This window comes from Alligator mississippiensis, chromosome 9 (assembly GCF_030867095.1).
Source record: "Alligator mississippiensis isolate rAllMis1 chromosome 9, rAllMis1, whole genome shotgun sequence".
NCBI lineage: Eukaryota > Metazoa > Chordata > Crocodylia > Alligatoridae > Alligator > Alligator mississippiensis.
The window spans coordinates 68,035,490-68,053,965 of record NC_081832.1 but is presented as its reverse complement, the minus strand read 5'-3'; the positions used below and the strand labels follow the sequence as shown (position 1 = coordinate 68,053,965).

The 18,476-nt window shown below is 45.7% G+C and overlaps 1 protein-coding gene across 1 annotated transcript in view; it reads right to left on the bottom strand.

Moving 5' to 3' along the window:
* The window catches only part of ACSL6 (acyl-CoA synthetase long chain family member 6), a 120,145-nt gene extending 111,165 nt beyond the window's left edge, over positions 1-8,980 (bottom strand). The window contains exons 1-2 of the mRNA XM_059712851.1: positions 8,155-8,980; positions 5,110-6,618 (exon numbers count right to left, since the gene is read on the bottom strand). The gene's annotated coding sequence lies outside the window, so the exon portion shown is untranslated. The remainder of the gene's footprint in view (positions 1-5,109; positions 6,619-8,154) is intronic.
* Between the last annotated feature and the right edge of the window lie 9,496 nt (positions 8,981-18,476).

Here is an 18,476-nt window from a genome sequence, read left to right as displayed (position 1 = left end):
AGGTGTGCTGGACATTTTTCCTCCCTAGGTGCAGCACTTTGCATTTCTCCTTGTTGAACTGCATCCTGTTGTTTTCTGCCCACTTGTGCAACCTATCCAGGTCTGCCTGCAGCTGTTCCCTGCCCTCTGTTACGTCTCAGCTCTGTATTCTTGGGCAACCCTGGCACAGGATGCAGTCTGTCTGACTCACAAGGACTCCCCCCCCCCACATAAATGAAACTGATTAAGATGCAGTGAGAGACGCACCTAAAACTCTCCAGATAAGGGTGATAAGAGTGAACAACTGCCCTCGGTCTCATTTGCATCCGAGATGGAACCAGATGACCATTCATTTACATGAGAGATGGAAAACAGAAAGCCTGAAGCAGAGACTGCAGTGAATTCTGGGACCAGAGAAGCAGGAGAGCGCTGCATGATGGGGAATCTGTGCTTCCAATGTTAATTAACCCATGTTCACACACACCCCGCTCAGCATTTATCAGACCAGTTCTAATCTGGATTTGCTAAGGACTTTTCCCCCCCAGACACACACACACAGCTCTAAGTTTAATAGGCATCTCGGGCCGTACATTCCCCGGTCCCACTATGGGAGGCCTATTTAAACTTGATTGACTAAAACTCGGTTGCTGGGTTAGGGAATGCTGAGGCAAGAGACCGAGTCAGAGGGGGTATGGGCAACATTTGAACAATGGTTAAGGGTTCATCACAGCATCCAGCCTGCTGGAGCCCTAATCCCAGGTGTTGTCGTATCTTTCCCGAGACGACTGGTGGGAGTCCTCTTCACAAAAGGTTATGAGCACCCCAATAATTGCTTTAAGTCTGTTAAAAGCCTATAGTAAAATCTGGAAAAGTCATGCTAAGCTGAGGCTTGTGCATAACAAGTAAAAATCCAAAATCCTGATTCTGCAAGCTATCTATTGTTCCTGAAGAAACCATGAGATATCCCATCAGGATATCTGCCATCCATAGGAATCTCAAGCTGGCTCCCAAGTATTTGGGTTACTCCCTTATCTTAAGTGTTTCCTGATTATCAATCAGTTTCCTGAGATGGTCCAAACCAGATAACCCCTTGTCAATAGAAAAGACAATGATTTACACTACTGAGGGTGCTTCGAAGCAGCTGAACTGAGGGTATAAAAATCTGTAAGTGTGTGTGCTTAAAAGAAGAAAGAAAGAAAGAAGAAGAAGAAAACTCCTGTGCTGACACCATCCCCTGTCGTTCTTGGGACGCTGGAAGAACAGATCGTCTCTCTCTTCAAGGATTGTGCTATGGACTGTGCCTGTCAGCTTTGCAGCCTGAGTACCGTGGACTCGGTGAGATTCCCAGCGTTCTCTCTTCTTTCTAGGCATAAACTTCTGAACCTGACCTGTATCAGTTAAGCTTGAGCTAAGTTTCCCCAAATACTTAGTGAAACCAGGGTAGTATTGTCATTGTTTGTGTTTGTTTTTCTTTTGCATGTCTATTACTTCTAGTACTATTATATATTTCATATGCTTAGCAATAAATAACTTTTATAGGCAAACGGGTAGTAATTGGGTATATTTTTCCTTCTCTGCTTCTTTTTCCTCCCGTGCTCTGCAGCAATGCTTCTTTTACCTATGCTAAAGATCCCTGTGAAGCCTAAAATATTGTGGGGTCTGCTCATCAAGAGGCCAAAGATTGGGACGTGCTGAGTTTGAAACCCATAAGGGGATCAGCTTGTACAGGCTGATTGACCCAGTTTGACTCAGACGTGCCCTTATGAACTGAACGCTGGCCCATGAGGGTGTCAGCTGGACACCCAGCCGGATTTAGAGGGATTCTGTTTACCTGTGTGCTTGTGTCTGACTGCATTTTATTGTTGCTCTTATGAACTGATTCTTGGCATATGAGGGTGTCAGCCTGTCCATGCTGATCAGCCCGGCCAGGTCAGGCGTGTCACGTTAGTGTGTGTGTGTTTGTGTGTATGACTGATTTGGTGACTGGAGGAACCCAGTCCCATTGAGATTGAGTCCTGCAAGATAGCTCCACTGGGGGTGAGGGCTTGCAGAAGGGAGAAATACAGCTCCATATAGTAACACAAGCAGCACATTGACAGAATCACCAAGACCCTAGAAACTATCCTTTAATAAATGAGCACACCCCAAAGTAATGGGCAAATTTGGTAACACCTCCGGCGTGTCCACTTCTCCCCATAGCTTTGTGTCATCTGCAAACTTGGACAGAGTACATTTGACTCCCTCGTCCAAGTCGCTGATGAAGACATTAAAGAGTATCGGTCCAAGGACCGAGCCCTGCGGGACCCCACTGCCCACACCCTTCCAGGTTGAGACCGACCCATCCACCACGACTCTTTGGGTGCGACCCTCTAGCCAATTCGCCACCCACCGGACTGTGTAGTCATCCACATCACAGCCTCTTAACTTGTTCACCAGTATGGGGTGGGATACCGTATCGAAGGCCTTCCTGAAGTCTAAGTATACGACATCCACCCCTCCTCCTGTGTCCAGGCGTTTCGTAACCTGGTCATAGAAAGAGACTAGGTTGGCCAGGCACGATCTGCCTGCCATGAACCCATGCTGGTTTCCCCTCAGCATAATCTGCCCTGCCGGGCTCTCACAAATGTGAGCCTTGATAATTTTTTCAAAGACTTTACCAAGGATGGAGGTGAGACTGACTGGCCTATAGTTGCCCGGGTCCTCCTTCCTCCCCTTTTTGAAAATGGGGACCACGTTAGCCCTTTTCCAGTCCTCTGGGACTTGGCCCGTGCGCCATGAGTGCTCGAATATTCCCGCCAGTGGCTCTGCAATGATGTCGGCCAGTGCCTTCAGCACCCTCGGATGGAGCTCATCCGGGCCTGCCGACTTAAAGGCATCCAGTTCTTCCAAGTGACTCTGCACCACCTCAGGATCTACGCATGGAAGTCTGGCGCCTTGCTGCTGCCTCTCTACAACCCCAGTGAGAGACTTGTCGTGCCCCTCGCTTAGGAACACTGAGGCAAAGAACTCGTTGAGGAGTTCAGCCTTGTCCCCCCTGTCTGTCACCAATTGTTTCTGCCCATTTAGCAGCGGTCCTATTCCTCCCTGGGCCTTCCTTTTACTCCCAATATATCTAAAAAAAAATTTCTTGTTGTCTTTTACTTGGGTTGCCATCCTCAGCTCCATGGTAGCTTTGGCCCGCCTAACTGCCTCCCTACAAGCACGAGCAGAGGAGGTATATTCATCTTTAGTGATCTCACCCTGTTTCCACTTTTTACGTGCTCCCCTTTTGGCCCTTAGGCTGCCCTGGATTTCTCTGGTCAGCCATGGAAGCCTCCTGGCCCCTTTCCCTCTTTTGCCTCACTCGGGGATCGTCTTGCTTTGTGCCCGAAGGATCGTTTCCTTAAGGCACAGCCACCCTTCTTGTGCTCCCATCCCTTCAAAACTCCTACTCTGCAGTGCGTCCTTGACTAATCACCTGAGTGCATTGAGATCAGCTTTCCTAAAGTCTAGCACTTTCACCCTACTAGTTACCTTACCCACTCGACGTCTTATGTTGAATTCTATTATTAGGTGATCGCTGTCTCCCAAATGGCTACCGATCTGGAGGTCCCCTATCATGTCATCTCCTGTTGCCAATACCAAATCCAGTATGGCATTCCCCCTAGTGGGACCATGCACGTCCTGTGTCAGGTGGAGGTCCTGTACACAGGTTAGAAACCTGCGTGAGCGATGGGACCTTGCTGTCTGCGTCTCCCAGCAGATGTCCGGGTAGTTTAGGTCCCCCATGACTACCGCCTCTTTAGCTTTTATGGTCTCCGAGAGTTGCCTCAGGAGCCCCACATCTATTTCTTCCCCTTGGTGTGGGGGTCTGTAGCAGACCCCTACCACCAAATCCCTTTCTCCTTGCCCCCCATGTAGCCTAACCCACAATCCTTCTACTTCCTCAACCTCGGATTCTGTCTTGATGAGGGTTGATGTATATTGCTCGCTGACATAAAGTGCAACCCCCCCCCCCCTTTCTTCCCCAACCTGTCCTTTCTGTACAATCTATAACCCTCAATATGTACTGCCCAGTCGTGGGATGAATCCCACCAGGTCTCTGTTAGCCCCACTAAGTCATAGGTGTTTAGTGCAAGCAGGAGCGCTAGTTCATCCTGCTTGTTCCCCATGCTCCTAGCGTTAGTATATAGGCACTTGAGCCCTGCGACTGGTGCCTTTGCTGCCCCCCCGCTCCGAGTCCCAAGGGGCCCCTTATTTCTTACCTTCTTGTTTCTTACCTGTTCGTAGTGCTGGTCTCCCCATGGCTTTCAGGTTTCCAACGTTCTCCTTCAGGCTGGGCTGTCCTTGTGGGTGCCACATGGTTTGGTGGTCCACAGCTTCCCCTGTCCTCGTACTCCCCTCCCCCCGACGAGCCTGACCACTCAAGCTACCCCAAGTCTTGTCCCAGAGGTCACTAGCAATATTACACTTAAAACAGAATGTCTCTTTATATTAAACTACCAGAACCACCAAACTAAAAAATATCTGGCAGCAAGTACATTAAAACACACCCTTCATGCTATCACTTCTCAGTCTCATGCACCAAACAGTTGTGACAAAAGTTGAGTGGTCAGTGCCCTAAAGCACTTTTGAAAATCCCACCCATTATGTATTTCAATGCCTTTTCCTTGGCCTGCCTATTGGAGTTAAAACACTGAGTTCAAACTACAGTCCTTATTATTGTTTTCTTTAGGTTACAGCCAGTAGAGACATGAACGCCTTGCATCTGAAATCATTGTCAACATTTTAAAACATAAGTCTGAGAAAGTCACCCAATTTGCAGCATTTAAAGCTGGTTATATCAAGGTAAACCACAAAGTTAGGAAAAAACAGGCATTTCCCTTGTGAACAATGATTAATATGGATACAACTGTTGTGGAAACCTCAGTGTAGCAAAGGGCTATTTAGGATTTCTAAAGAGTCTTTATCATACAGAATTTGTATAGGGTGTTGGGACCCAGGGCAGCCGGCCAGCAGCTCTCCCTGACTCCCACCCGGGCAGATAAGGGTCCGGGGCCTTAGAAGGCCATCAGGCGGGTACTTGTGACGCGTGGAGTGGAATTAATTAGGCAGACACTTATCAGTTGCAAAGCAAGATTGTTTACTCACGTCAAGGTGGTGTAAGACGGAGGTCAGAGATACTTAGTTAGTTACAGCTTAGAGATCGTCATTCAGTTATTCTGCAGATATATATATACGGGCCGGCGGTCGGCTTATCGGGCATGCGGGGCAAGGGTACGCCAGGGAGGTCGCGGCGGGAAGACGCTGACAACTGATCAATTTGTCAGATTTACTCCAAGGTGTGGGCAGAGTTGTCTTCAACTTTGCAAAAAATGTAAGCGGGTTTTGTTTGTATGATAGCCAATTGTTTTTCGCCACGTCATAAATCTAATTAGAATCGCCAATTATCTAGCGGTCTTCGCTAGGGTGTTATTTTCACAGGGTTACTCCTTGTTTTCTTTGACCAATTATAATGATTTATATAAAGCAAAGAAGGCAAAAGTTTTTATCTCTGTTAGTGGCGCAGCAATAAATTTCTTTTTGACATGCGCAGAAAAAAGCGGTTACTATCATTATTGTTAACCCTTAGTTAACCTAGTGCAGAAAAAACTGTTTTAAATGTTTATTACTTGTTTGTGACATGGGCACTACTTAATTTGGTTGTGACATGCCCCCTTGCCCATGGCACAGCAAGTAACATCATGTTTATGTACAGACCATTTTGTTCATCATTGTTAGTGTTTCGCAAGCGGGTGTATACAAAAGCAAAAAGCGTGGTTAACTTTGTTTTGAGATATCGTAAAATTCAACAACCAAAACACACAAATATAGCAATTGATAACAAAAGCATAATGAAGGGTATTAATAAGTTGAGGAACCATGATCACGCGTCCCACCCAAACCAACGGAAGAGGTCTGATAGCCAACCTTGGCCTATACCCGAGAGTCGGTTTGGCATTTTCCGCAATTTTTTTCATTTCTTTGCTTAAGATTGTCGAAACGCATCAACCTTGTCATGCATCACTACTTGCTTTTTCTCTCAACGATTTGACACTTCCTGTTCTCCATCCACCTACGACATACAATAAGCCTTCACATTTGTCTCTTGTGCTCTCTTGTGTTCCAGTTAAGAAACCAAACTAAAAAGGCAAAATTTTCTCTCTTTTCTCTCTCTCATTCAATGCTTTTGTCTACACTTGACCTTTCTGTGACATCCCCCAAACCTTCAGATTATCAATGCTGTTCTCTTTTAATAATTCAGAGCTTTCCACTCAAAACATTATGACTTGGCTTCACTGCGTAAAGTTTCGAAAAGGCTTTAAAACAAAACAAAACAAATACGTACAAGATCATTAACAGGAAAAGAAAAACCATAAAATGAATCGTTACTTGTGTCTTTGGCCTACAATGACAAAAGGTTTAGGACCGAGTTGGAGGTTTTGAAGTCAGCTCTGTTCGCTGAGAAATCTGTTGGTAACTGCAGGAATAGAGCGACGACCCTGCTTGCGACATATGAGCAGGCAGCCATTGTGGCGTCGACCCGGGTGTGTTGCAGGTTGGTGCTTGGTGATTCTCGCGATCAGGCAGTCACAGATTGCTTCTTCGTCTTCGCTGGGCCTGTAAGGGGACAAAACAGATGAACAGATAAACAAACAAAGAAAAGGGTGGCCATACTCGGTGAACAGCATGGCGGCGAGTTAGCCAGTTGTGATGAGCTATGATGAGCGACCAGGTTTGATTGCCTTCTAGGAGCACAGAGTAGGAGCCAGGATACTGCTCGGGTTTGCAGATGACTTCCTTGTGCACTCGCGGATGTAGTTGACGATGGTGTGGTGTCTACGGCTGAGCTTCGGCTTTCATGGTTGGGGCTTTTGAAGCGCTAGTTCATAGATGCCCCCTTCAAGTAGTTGTTTGTTGGGGCAGGCTGCGGTGTTATCCGGAGTGCGCTGTTAGGCGTGGGTGCCTCCGGGGCCCGGATCGGTTGGCGGGATCGGTCGAGATTGGTAGCCTAGTATATGTGCCAGTTGTCGTTGTTCCACATCTCCTAGGACGTGTAGCCGTTGTGTGGTAAGTGTGAAGTGGTTTAGGAGGAACCCAAACATGGCTCTTTCCTCTGGTGTCCTCTGGGGTGGCAGTCTTGATTCCTTTCGTAAGTTGAATTGGGAATGTCTTGGCTTTTGATGTTCGACTGGATATGCAGTAAGATAGCTTAGGGCAACGGCTGAGTTTGCGGTTGCTGACTTTATAAGGGCTTGCAGTCGTGGAAGTTGACTTAAAAGATTTTCTGCTGGCTGAGTAACGAGCAGGTTGAGGAGAAGGCGAAGGTTGATGGTATCCTCTTCTCCATAAATCTTCATGCATGCTTTGATGACGTCAAGGGTGGTGGTGGTGGTTGCACCCTCTGGGTTGGTTACTTGCTTGGTTATTGTTACAGGATGAGCGGCAGCTGCAGTTGTTACTGTGTCTGATGAGAGGATCGGATTCTCGCTCGTTGCCCCCTCCCTGTGGGACGGAGGTGGGGCCGTTGGGAGCGACGTCATCTCCTGGGGCGGGGTAGCTGGGTGGAGTCCCGCCTGTTCTTCTGTGGCTCCGCCCTTCTTTTCCAGGTCCTCCGGGCAGCTCATATTTTTCTCGGTGCCATTTTCTGGTGGCAACGGAGGGTTTTGGCACGCTGCCATCTCCGCAGCAGCTTTGCTGACTGTAGCTAACTGGGTTTTTAAGTTTGCATTTTCACACAGTAGGAGTGACACTACATTAATCATCTTTTCTTTGTCCCACTCGGAGCTTGCCCACTCCTTTCCAACTCCCTCCTCTCCTCTCAGCAAGAAGTAGCCGCTGACGCACCCTGACTCCGCTCCACTCGCTTGGTGATAAGCGATGTGGGCCCATAATTCATCCGCGTTATCTACACAGCGCCCCCCACTACACCAGGGGCAGTTCTTAATTAATTCCTACTCCATCGCATTTCCCCTTGATCCTGTTCGTGACGCCATGTCGGGACCCAGGGCAGCCGGCCAGCAGCTCTCCCTGACTCCCACCCGGGCAGATAAGGGTCCGGGGCCTTAGAAGGCCGTCAGGCGGGTACTTGTGATGCTTGGAGTGGAATTAATTAGGCAGACACTTATCGGTTGCAAAGCAAGATTGTTTACTCACGTCAAGGTGGTGTAAGACGGAGGTCAGAGATACTTAGTTAGTTACAGCTTAGAGATCGTCGTTCAGTTATTCTGCAGATATATATATACGGGCTGGCGGTCGGCTTATCGGGCATGCGGGGCAAGGGTACGCCAGGGAGGTCGCGGCGGGAAGATGCTGACAACTGATCAATTTGTCAGATTTACTCCAAGGTGTGGGCAGAGTTGTCTTCGACTTTGCGAAAAATGTAAGTGGGTTTTGTTTGTATGATAGCCAATTGTTTTTCGCCACGTCATATATCTAATTAGAATCGCCAATTATCTAGCAGTCTTCACTAGGGTGTTATTTTCACAGGGTTACTCCTTGTTTTCTTTGACCAATTATAATGATTTATATAAAGCAAAGAAGGCAAAAGTTTTTATCTCTGTTAGTGGCGTAGCAATAAATTTCTTTTTGACATGCACAGAAAAAAGCGGTTACTATCATTATTGTTAACCCTTAGTTAACCCAGTGCAGAAAAAACTGTTTTAAATGGTTATTACTTGTTTGTGACATGGGCGCTACTTAATTTGGTTGTGACATAGGGGTAGAATCTCTGGTTGCTAGGGTGAAGCTGATTTTAGATGCTGATATTTTCCCTCAAGGCCACATTTAAAAAGTGAGCAATTACAGAGCTAAACACATTGCTGTTTTCAACCTTCTAAGCACATAGGTTGAAAGTTTGTGGGATAGCTAATAAAAGATACCTGTGGAGATTTTACTGGAACATTTTGAGAGCTTTAGTAAAGTAAGATTGTAGAAATAAGCTTGAAGAAAATTAATGCTTTCTCTGTCAGCCTCTATGATGCAAAAAAAAATTGTACCCAGGAGGCATATCTACACAAGATGCTTTAGTACACAGTAGAGTTAATTACTGTGCAGTAAGCAGCTGCGTCTACATGTGTAGACACCTATTGAGCAGTAATTGGCTCTAATCACAAGTAAGTTTGCTACCTGCAAATACAAGTAGCAAATCTACTCGCAAGTAGTAGATTTACTACTAAATCTACTCGCAAGTAGCAAATGTGCTCCTGATCAGCCAGGCAGCAGGGGGTGGGAGATTGCTCCCTGTCCCTGGGAGCTGCCTGCTGCCAAGACAGGCTCTGCCACCACAGCCTAGGCAGGGACAATGTCCCCCTGCCCTGGCAGCAGGGAGCTTCTAGTGCCAGCTCCACGATCGCGGGCCCGGAGCTGGGAGATTCTTATCTCCCAGCCCAAGTCCCACGGACACAGGGCCGAGCTGGGTGATCCTTCTCTCCCAGCACCAGCTCTGTGGTCATGAAGTCAGCTCTGGGTGATCCTTATCTTAGCCTGAGTCCCACAACTGTGGAGCTGGTGCTGGGAGATAAGCCCACAACTGTGGGATTCAGGCTGAGAGATAAGGATCTCCCAGCCCCGGCCCCATGATCACAGAGCAGGGGCTGGGACCTCCCTGTTGCTGGGGCAGGGGGACATTGTCCCCACCCAGGCTCTGGTGGCTGAGCAGCATGCCCTGGCAGCAGGCATTCTCGGGGCAGAGAGCAATATCCCAGCCCCTGCCAGGAGACAACTATCTTCTGGCCCCTGGGCTAGCACTCAGGGGGAGCCTAGTATGCCCCCCTGGCTGCTGTTGCAGGACTGCAGGGAACAGGAGCGGTCTGCTGCAAGGAGCAGCAAATCTGCTCCCATGTCTGCACACGTAGACACATGCCCGGGAAAGTTTACTTGAGAGTACACTGCTCCTGGATTATTTGCATGTGTAGACGTGCCCAGGGAGGAATAATTTGTTTTCTGTTATGTAACAATCTCTTCTATCATCTAAGCTGAGCATTTAAAATTCTTACTTTATACCAGTTGTGAGGCTAAATATTTTGTAGTACTTTAGCACTTTTTCTCTGATAATCTCAGAGCACAAAAAATAAACTCTTGCAAGAAAATAAATAACATCCTCAGATACAGGAAGGTGAAATTAGATTAAGTGACCTGCCTGAGATCTTAGAGGAAATCAATGACAGAGTGGGAAGTAAGACCTAGATAATCTGATAGTTGGTCTTGCCATTTCACCAAGGCACCTTTACCTTATTTAACTAGGTAAAAGAGGTATTGTTTACAATGTCTTGCATGTGTTCATTGTATAGCCTGGGGTGGACTGAGTCGGACTAACTGTAGGCAGTTTCTTCTAAACCAAAGAAAGAGGGGTGATGGAATCATCCCTCTCACAGGAGAGGGAAGAAAAGTAAGAAGACATTGATTCAGCTCATTCCATCAACTACTTTATTCTTCCATTTCCCACTTATTCCCCTCCCTTTCTTCTGCCCGTCTCTGAAGTCCTGTATTGGGATGGAGTAAGCGGATGTGATTTAATGCACATATAAATATACAGCAGACCCAACCCAAGATTAGGTTATATAAACTTTCATGTCCTGCAGGACCAAGGACAGAGGTTCAAGACATAAGTGCATTTAAGGCAGGATGTTCACCCCCCAAAACATCAGGGGGCATTTCTACACATACTTTTTTCCCAGCAACGTGCCAGGGATCTGCCGCTTTGGAGTGGGCTCAATTAATCAATTAACTGAGTCTGCTTTTCATGTAAGCTGAGGCAAACTGCACTGCACTGTGTGCAGTTCTATAAGCAGCAAAATGCTCGTCAACACACAGAAAACGTGTGTTTTTTTAACTAAAGCACATACCAGGTTGTCATGACCCAATGATTTTGTGTGTGCTTTGGCACTGCAGAATTATTTCCTGCCACATGGAGCTTTCTTTGCACAGTGCAATTCTCAGCTGCAGAGAGAAAAACCCCGGTGCAAAGGAGTTCCTGCCGCTCGCATGCAAATGTGTACCCCATTATTGGCTGTTTCTAAATTATTCCTACGTGGCAGCTTAGACGTATAAGAGGCTTGAGCAGTTTCCGCCCAAGTCGGAGATCTCCAAGAATCTCAGGAGGATCCTGAGAACCCCGATTCCGAGAATTCCGGGAGAAATCCGAGAGAATTCCGGCAAGGAGTCCACGATTACCTCGTGGACTTCTATGTAAATCTCGGACCGAATGATGGTTTGATCACCCATCAAGAATCTCTCCCCGTCGCCGCACAATCCCTCAACGTACCCTACCCTGCGCGCTCGTCGAGAGTCACCTTTCAGACTCTCATTTTGGTCGTTCCATGGAGCCTAGCAAACTCCGTGAGTGTGTATCCAGAGCTCTGTTCGTGTTTGTTTTGTGGAGCCTAGCAAACTCCATGTGTGTCTTTTTGTAAGTGCAACTCAAGAAAGTTTTCCTGCCTGCACCGCGACCACCTACGGTGTAAGTAAAACAATCTTTAATCAACCTCTACACGTCAGTACCTAATTCTAGTCTGCCATGCCGACCTTTCCCCGGCCCATGTGCCCGGGCTGCTGGCCACAGCCCCTCGGCCCCGACACAGGTGTTTTAGTTCAAAAGCATGCTGTTGCCATTTTCTCGGTGCTGATGTGCATTTTGTCACTTATACAACTGCACGCATTGCAGCGCTGGGCACTTTGTGATACAACTGCACGCACTGCAGCGCTGGGCACTTTGTGATACAACTGCATGCACTGCAGCGCTTTGTTATACAACTGCATGCATTGTAGCGCTGGGCACTTTGTGATACAACTGCATGCACTGCAGCGCTTTGTGATACAACTGCACGCACTGCAGCGCTGGGCGCTTTGTTATACAACTGCATGCATTGTAGTGCTGGGCACTTTGTGATACAACTGCATGCATTGTAGTGCTGGGCACTTTGTGATACAACTGCATGCATTGTAGTGCTGGGCACTTTGTGATACAACTGCACGCACTGCAGCACTGGGCACTTCGTGATACAACTGCACACACTGCAGCGCTGGGCACTTCGTGATACAACTGCACACACTGCAGCGCTGGGCACTTCGTGATACAACTGCACGCACTGCAGCGCTGGGCACTTCGTGATACAACTGCACGCACTGCAGCGCTGGGCACTTCGTGATACAACTGCATGCATTGTAGTGCTGGGCGCTTCGTTATACAACTGCATGCATTGCAGCACTGGGCACTTTGTTATACAACTGCATGCATTGTAGCTCTGGGTGCTTTTCAAAGCGCCTTGTGCTGCGACATAAACAAGTACAAAAATGCCCCAGTAGAGCAGTACTTCCCAAACTTTTCCTCAGCATGACCCCACTTCTGGCCCCATTTCCTTAACATGATCCCATTTCCACAGCATGGCCCCTCACTCCCAACCCACAGTCCCCTACCCCTGCAACACCATCCACTAATGCTGCGACCCCATTTGGAGTCATGATCCACAGTTTGGGAACTGCCGCAGTAGAGGGTAAAAGGGACTGAGCACAAACCTTCATTTTGGTCAAAAGGTTACCGTTCTCCTTCAAGAAGGTGGTTCCTCTGCTATTGCCAGCCAAGCACTGAAGATCTGGTTCATCTCCTCTCCTTTTGCCTGCATACAATACAAGATACATGATACAAAGGAAATCCAAGATAATCTTTTCTGAGAAAACAGAAATAAAACCTCAAAAGAGATAAAGAAACCTTTGTGATAGAGAACCTTGAGAGCCCAGAAAGAATCGACCTTCTGTATAGACTACAGTTGCGCAGACCATTCACATCAAACTTCAAACCCTCTAGGAAAGCAAGGGTTAGCCCTCTGGTGTTGTGTGAGATGTATAGTAAACCTTCCTTCTTTCCTTCCTTTTCCTGAACAGTAGAGAAAATCTAGATCTGAGCTTTGTGGCATGGTTTAGAGAAGACTTTTTTTCCCCAGCAGCTGGGGAAAATAACCTAAAATCTAATAAACTTACTAAGCATTAGTAAAAGATCAGTCTAAGTATTTAAAAAAGAAATGAACCACATTCTTACTAAAGTCACTGGAAGTTTTACTTTTGATCTTATTGGTACTAGGGTGCTTGTGTATGCATGTGTGTGTGATGTGAAGAATTACTATTATATAGCATATATTGCCACAGTTGTTGTTTGCTTTTTCTGAAGTGCCTATGAAAGCACCAAAAGTGCTTTGCTTTTTTTTTTTTTTTTTTGCTGCACCACCTACATTGAAGACCAGCCACCTGCATTACTGCTATGCACTCTTCTACCTCTCATCCTCTATCCAGAAATAAAGATTCAAATTCCATTCTGGGTCTGCTGTAAGGAGACTTGTGTGATAATGGGTTTTGGAGTTTACCTTTGCAGCAAAATTACTTTGCTAGAGCCATGTTTCACTCTCCACTGCTAGAGCCAGAGCCACAGAAGGAGACTGAAAGACTCTGGTAGCCATTACTCATTATGAAAGTACTTTAAAAATTATGGGTCTGGACTTCTAATTCAGCTTCTTCTATTTTGCTATTGTTTTTCTTTCTGGGTAGTTTTTCCATCTGTGGGAAAGAAGGTGATTGATTGTATGGCATATTTCCCAATGGATGCTCTAAATACACCAGCACATCAGTTTCTGATTGGGAACTGGAGACTGGCATATCTGCTAAAGATGGACAAATCAAATATTTAACTGCTGAACAGTACCCATATAAGATACCTTCAGCAAGGAAAGTGTGGCTTGAAATCCCCAAGGAAATTCCCTCTGTCTCAGTGCCTCATCATAGCTAAAAAAACTGCTGAAAGGCATTTGGGTACATCGCACGTCACCACTCCCAAAGTCTTCCTTGCCCTGTCTGCCACAGATAAACCATACCTTGCCAAAAGGCGGCTTCAGGGACTGCAATGGGTGGCCGTCTCTTTTAAGACGTTGAAGTGTATTGGAGAGACGAGCTTTTCTTAAGCCTTTATCAAACTTGGCTCCACTGTTACTTGCACAAATGTGCTTTTGGGCAACTTGCATGTTTGAGCTATTTTCTTCCATCTTTTCTGCAGCTTCCACTCTTCTTCTCTTGGAGGGGTTTGGCAGTCCAAGTTGTCAAACTGACCAGCTTTCATGGCCACGAAAACCACACTTTAAGGATGAAAATACAAGCAAGTTATTTAACCAAGAGAGGGTTGTATAGTACAGTTCATACCAGTGACAGGAAGGAGGGCAGAACAGATGAGGCTAATCTGCTTTTATCAGCACCTGGAATATACCTACCATATGGTGCTGGCTGGCTCATATCCCTCTGAACACCATCAGTATCACCTCTGATTGTAATATTGATACTAGGATGAACTCTATGATTTCCTAGTTAGTTTATATTAAAACATGGCTTTGATTCAAAGTGTTCTGAGGTAGGCACTATCTTTTATTGCATGTCTGTACCTAATACAATTAGGACTCAACATGCCACTGCAATAGTGGTATTCATTTTACTTTGAAGGGGAACAAAAAAAATACCAAAAAGTCTGAGAGTGGAAATGACAGAAGAACTCTTTCTTATTACATTGGCATTTGTTCTTATGCCCTTCACAATCTCCCTAGTGAACTCTTACAACCCTGGCAGTAATGGCAGGGTCATTTGAGGACAGAGCAGATTAATGTCAGGTTTCTGCACTGCTGCGAAACTATTCAACTGGTTTCAATCCAATGGCAAGACAAGAGAGCTTTTGAGGATTTTCACTGTATCTTTCTGAGAACCAGTGAATCATGGGCAAGCTCTTACTTCTTATACAGTTTGAGAAAATTACTAAAATTGTTTTGAAACAAATCAAGACAGCAGGGTAAGAGAGAACAGTTGCCTAATGTAGTAACCTTTCCTGCTGGCCATCCCACAATCACCTAAGGCAAATAGAAGGCAGTTTAATCTTTCCTGGCACACTTGTCAACATCTTGGGCCTTATTTAGTCTTCTCTCACTTAAGCCGGTGCCAATGAAAAGTAATTCTATTGGGGTAAAGTGACACCAGCACCAGCTTGGACCAATATTTTGTAGGTAGGCGGTATTATTATACATACTTATTCAAACTTGCATGTAAAGGGGTCATAATTTATATATAGACTAGAAAATATATTAATGTGGCTTATCATTGAGAATGCCATACTATCATGGACTTGTTTCTTAGTAAATTAACTGCTGGCATGTAAAGAGGCAAGATTTATGTTAACCATAGTCTCTCAACTAGGGTTGTCCTAGCAATATCAGTTTAAAGCTGGCACGTAAAAGCATCCATTTAGCCTTGCATTTTGTCTAGAAATGTGCATTCCACACAACAGATTGATAAAAATGGAGATTTATCTGTTTGTGCACCTCAGTAATCTATAAAATATCATAGTATAGCCATTAACAGTAACTGCTAAGGCTTAACTAGGCAATATAGATCTGGAGGCTTTAAAGACAGTAAGAGATCGTTCTTGGTGAGAAAAAAGGCAGTTCATCAGTCAAATTGTGGATAGACTGCTAGCGTCATGGAGACCAACAGGGAATGAATCATCTAGAGATTGTTCACATGCAGAGATATTTATAGCAGAATAGATTCTCAGCAACTTTTGCTGGTACAGTACAGGTTAAGAGAAACACATCCTGGGAGAGCTTGGGAAGCAAAACACATTTTAGGATCATTGTAGCTGAGGAAACCAACCTGCAGTACAATTTCTTTTTTCAGTTAGAGGGGAAGGATGGTCTTCCAGTTAAGGCATCATAGAAGGATTCAAGAGACACAACTGCCAGACTTATTGTATAATATTCTCTCAGTCCTTCATTTCCCTGCTCCTGCATTTTGCCTGTCTTACCTTTTCCAACAGTACGCTCTTTGGGTTAGTGACAATCTAACAGTACAATCCTTGCAGTGTCTAGCTCTATAGGACCCTGGGCTTCTAAGTGCTACTAGAGTACAAATAATAAATTAGCAATTGCCCTCTATTCCCCCTCAGTGCATAGATGCTGGGATCCCACATTCCTCTTTGGGTTCTGACCCAGCTCTGATATCCTTATGTTGCCTCTAACTCCCTCATCTCATGTCTTCAGTATCTGTATTAATTTCTCTCCTCCATGACACTTTTCCCTTAATGCAGTAACACAGCATATAAATAGCAATGTAAAAGTTATAGTTAAGGAGGTACCTTCATTCTTTCATTTAATGAAGGAGAAAAAGTTCTTTTATGCAAACTGGGCCTAACAAATTTAACTTTTTTTGCATGCTGCTCTTCTTACTTTCTCTTTCCTTTCTACGGAACCACATTCAAACATTCTCTGCCACTCCTTACAGGAAGCGGCCCTGATCAGTTATCTACAATCAGTTTAATAAGTCTGTGCAAGTTGGCAGCAATCTGATCCAGCCGCTTTGGCTGGCCACAATCTGATCCGGAGCTCCAGACCAGGTTTCCACCTCAATCCGGCCACAGCAGCTCCGAAGTTTCAGAGCCGCCTTGGAGATCCAGCCATAGGGTATAATCGGGAATCAATGAAATATCTGTAACTTTGTTTTTTCTTGTCTGATTCAGATGATACTTACAGGATGGTAGCCTCCACTGAGAGCATGAAACCTTCCAAGTTTCAAGAAGATCAGTATAGGGGTTTGGGAGGAACTGTACCCCAAATTCTTGAAAGTCAAACTCAGGTCATGGCTGTGTGTCACAGCACAGCGGGGTCAAACCTGCAGGGCTGGTAGCTCTTGCTGAGGCCACAAAGCCTGCCAAGTTTCAAGGAGACTGGTGCAGGGGTTTGGGGGGAACTGCACCCCAAGCTGTGGACAAGCACAACTTGTGCCATGGGTGACACTGCATGTGCTAAGGCGCAGCAGGGTGACAGCTGCAGGGATGGCGGCCCCCGCTGTGACGCCTGCCAGCCGTCGAGGAGATCGGTGCAGGGGGGTTCTGGGGCCCTGCACCCCTAGCTGCTCACAGACAAAACTTGTGCTAAGACTGTGTCTGTCTTGGGGCAGTTGATTGTTGGTCTTGATTCTTTCCTCTCCTTAGCCTGGTTTTGTAGGTCCTAACTGATGCTCGTTAAGTCGTTATGTAGTAGCTAGGTCCTGTGTATTGAGCTGGTCCCCGAGTCCCTGGATACTGAGTGAATCATGACTGATTGATCGGTAACTGGGAACACAGCAGCTTAGCAGCCAGGCCTGCAGCAGTGTCTCCCCTCCTCGCCCCAAGACAGACACAGTCAGTCCCACAGCACCCATGGCACCAGTTTTGCTTGTCCGCAGCTTGAGGGGCAGTTCCCCCCAAATCCCTATACTGATCTTCTTGAAACTTGGCAGGCTTCATCCACTCTGCAGAGTCTACCACCCTGAAATTTTCATCCAGATTGAACATAAAACAACAAAGTTATAGATATTTTATTGTTTCCCCATTATACCCTATGGCTGGATCTCCAAGGCGGCTCCGAAGTGCTTCGGACGCTCCAAACCGCTCCGGGAAGACGAACGAGGCAGCGCTTCGACCCGGACATGCTGCTTCCAACCCCGAAGCGCCTGAAGCTTCTCCAGATCTGAACCTCTGTCCAAAGCCTTGCACAGCCCTACAGTTTAATATTAATACTTCACCTGGCTTTGAAATGTAACATAATGCCAGCAGTCAGCCTCTGCCACATGGATCTATGCATTCACATTCCTGTGTATTTTCAAAGACCAGCAATAATAATATTTAAAATTTCCTGTGCCACGGAAAGATCACGATCCTGTCTCAGCGCTCAATTCAGTGCTTGTAGAAACCAGTGAAAATCTTTCCACTTCAGGCAGTAGCCTCTGGATCTAAGGGAACTGAACACATTATGTAAGAACACTCCTTCTGAGCATAATGCTCTAAATTAATTCCACTCACTCCTTGGAGTGTCATAATTAGTCCCCAGATTTCACCAGATAAAGAGTAAAGAAGTCATTTCTGTCTTTAGGCATCTATTTCCTTCTTCTTTCTTTTATCTCTTTTCTCTGATTAATTATGCACTCTGCTTACATAACTCACCAAAGCCAAGTATAGACATCATACTTTTATGGGTATAAATGATCAGAAAACCAGTCTATACCCATAACAGACCAGATGTTTGGCACACAAAACGGGTCTATACCATAATAACACAGAAGTTTGGCACACATAGACTGGTTTAAAAATGGTGGAACCTGGTCTAAGGTTTGCCCCACCTGAAAGGGCAAATGTGTGTTCTGTTCACTACCGAACTAAACTAAGCCACTTACAGAAAACTGTGTAACTTAGATCGATTCCACCATGGGCTTTTTGAATGTTTGTACCTAGCCCAAATGACCCCAAAACACATAAGGAAAATTATGGGTTATGTAATCATTTCATTTGTATTAAAAGAGATTTATTTTATCATTTTACATACTTGAGATTTCATACTCTTCTCAAAATGTTTGTGGGCCTATCATCCATTGAAAATGAGCTTTTGATCCATTTGTTTCCTTTTTCCTAAAATTAAAATTGA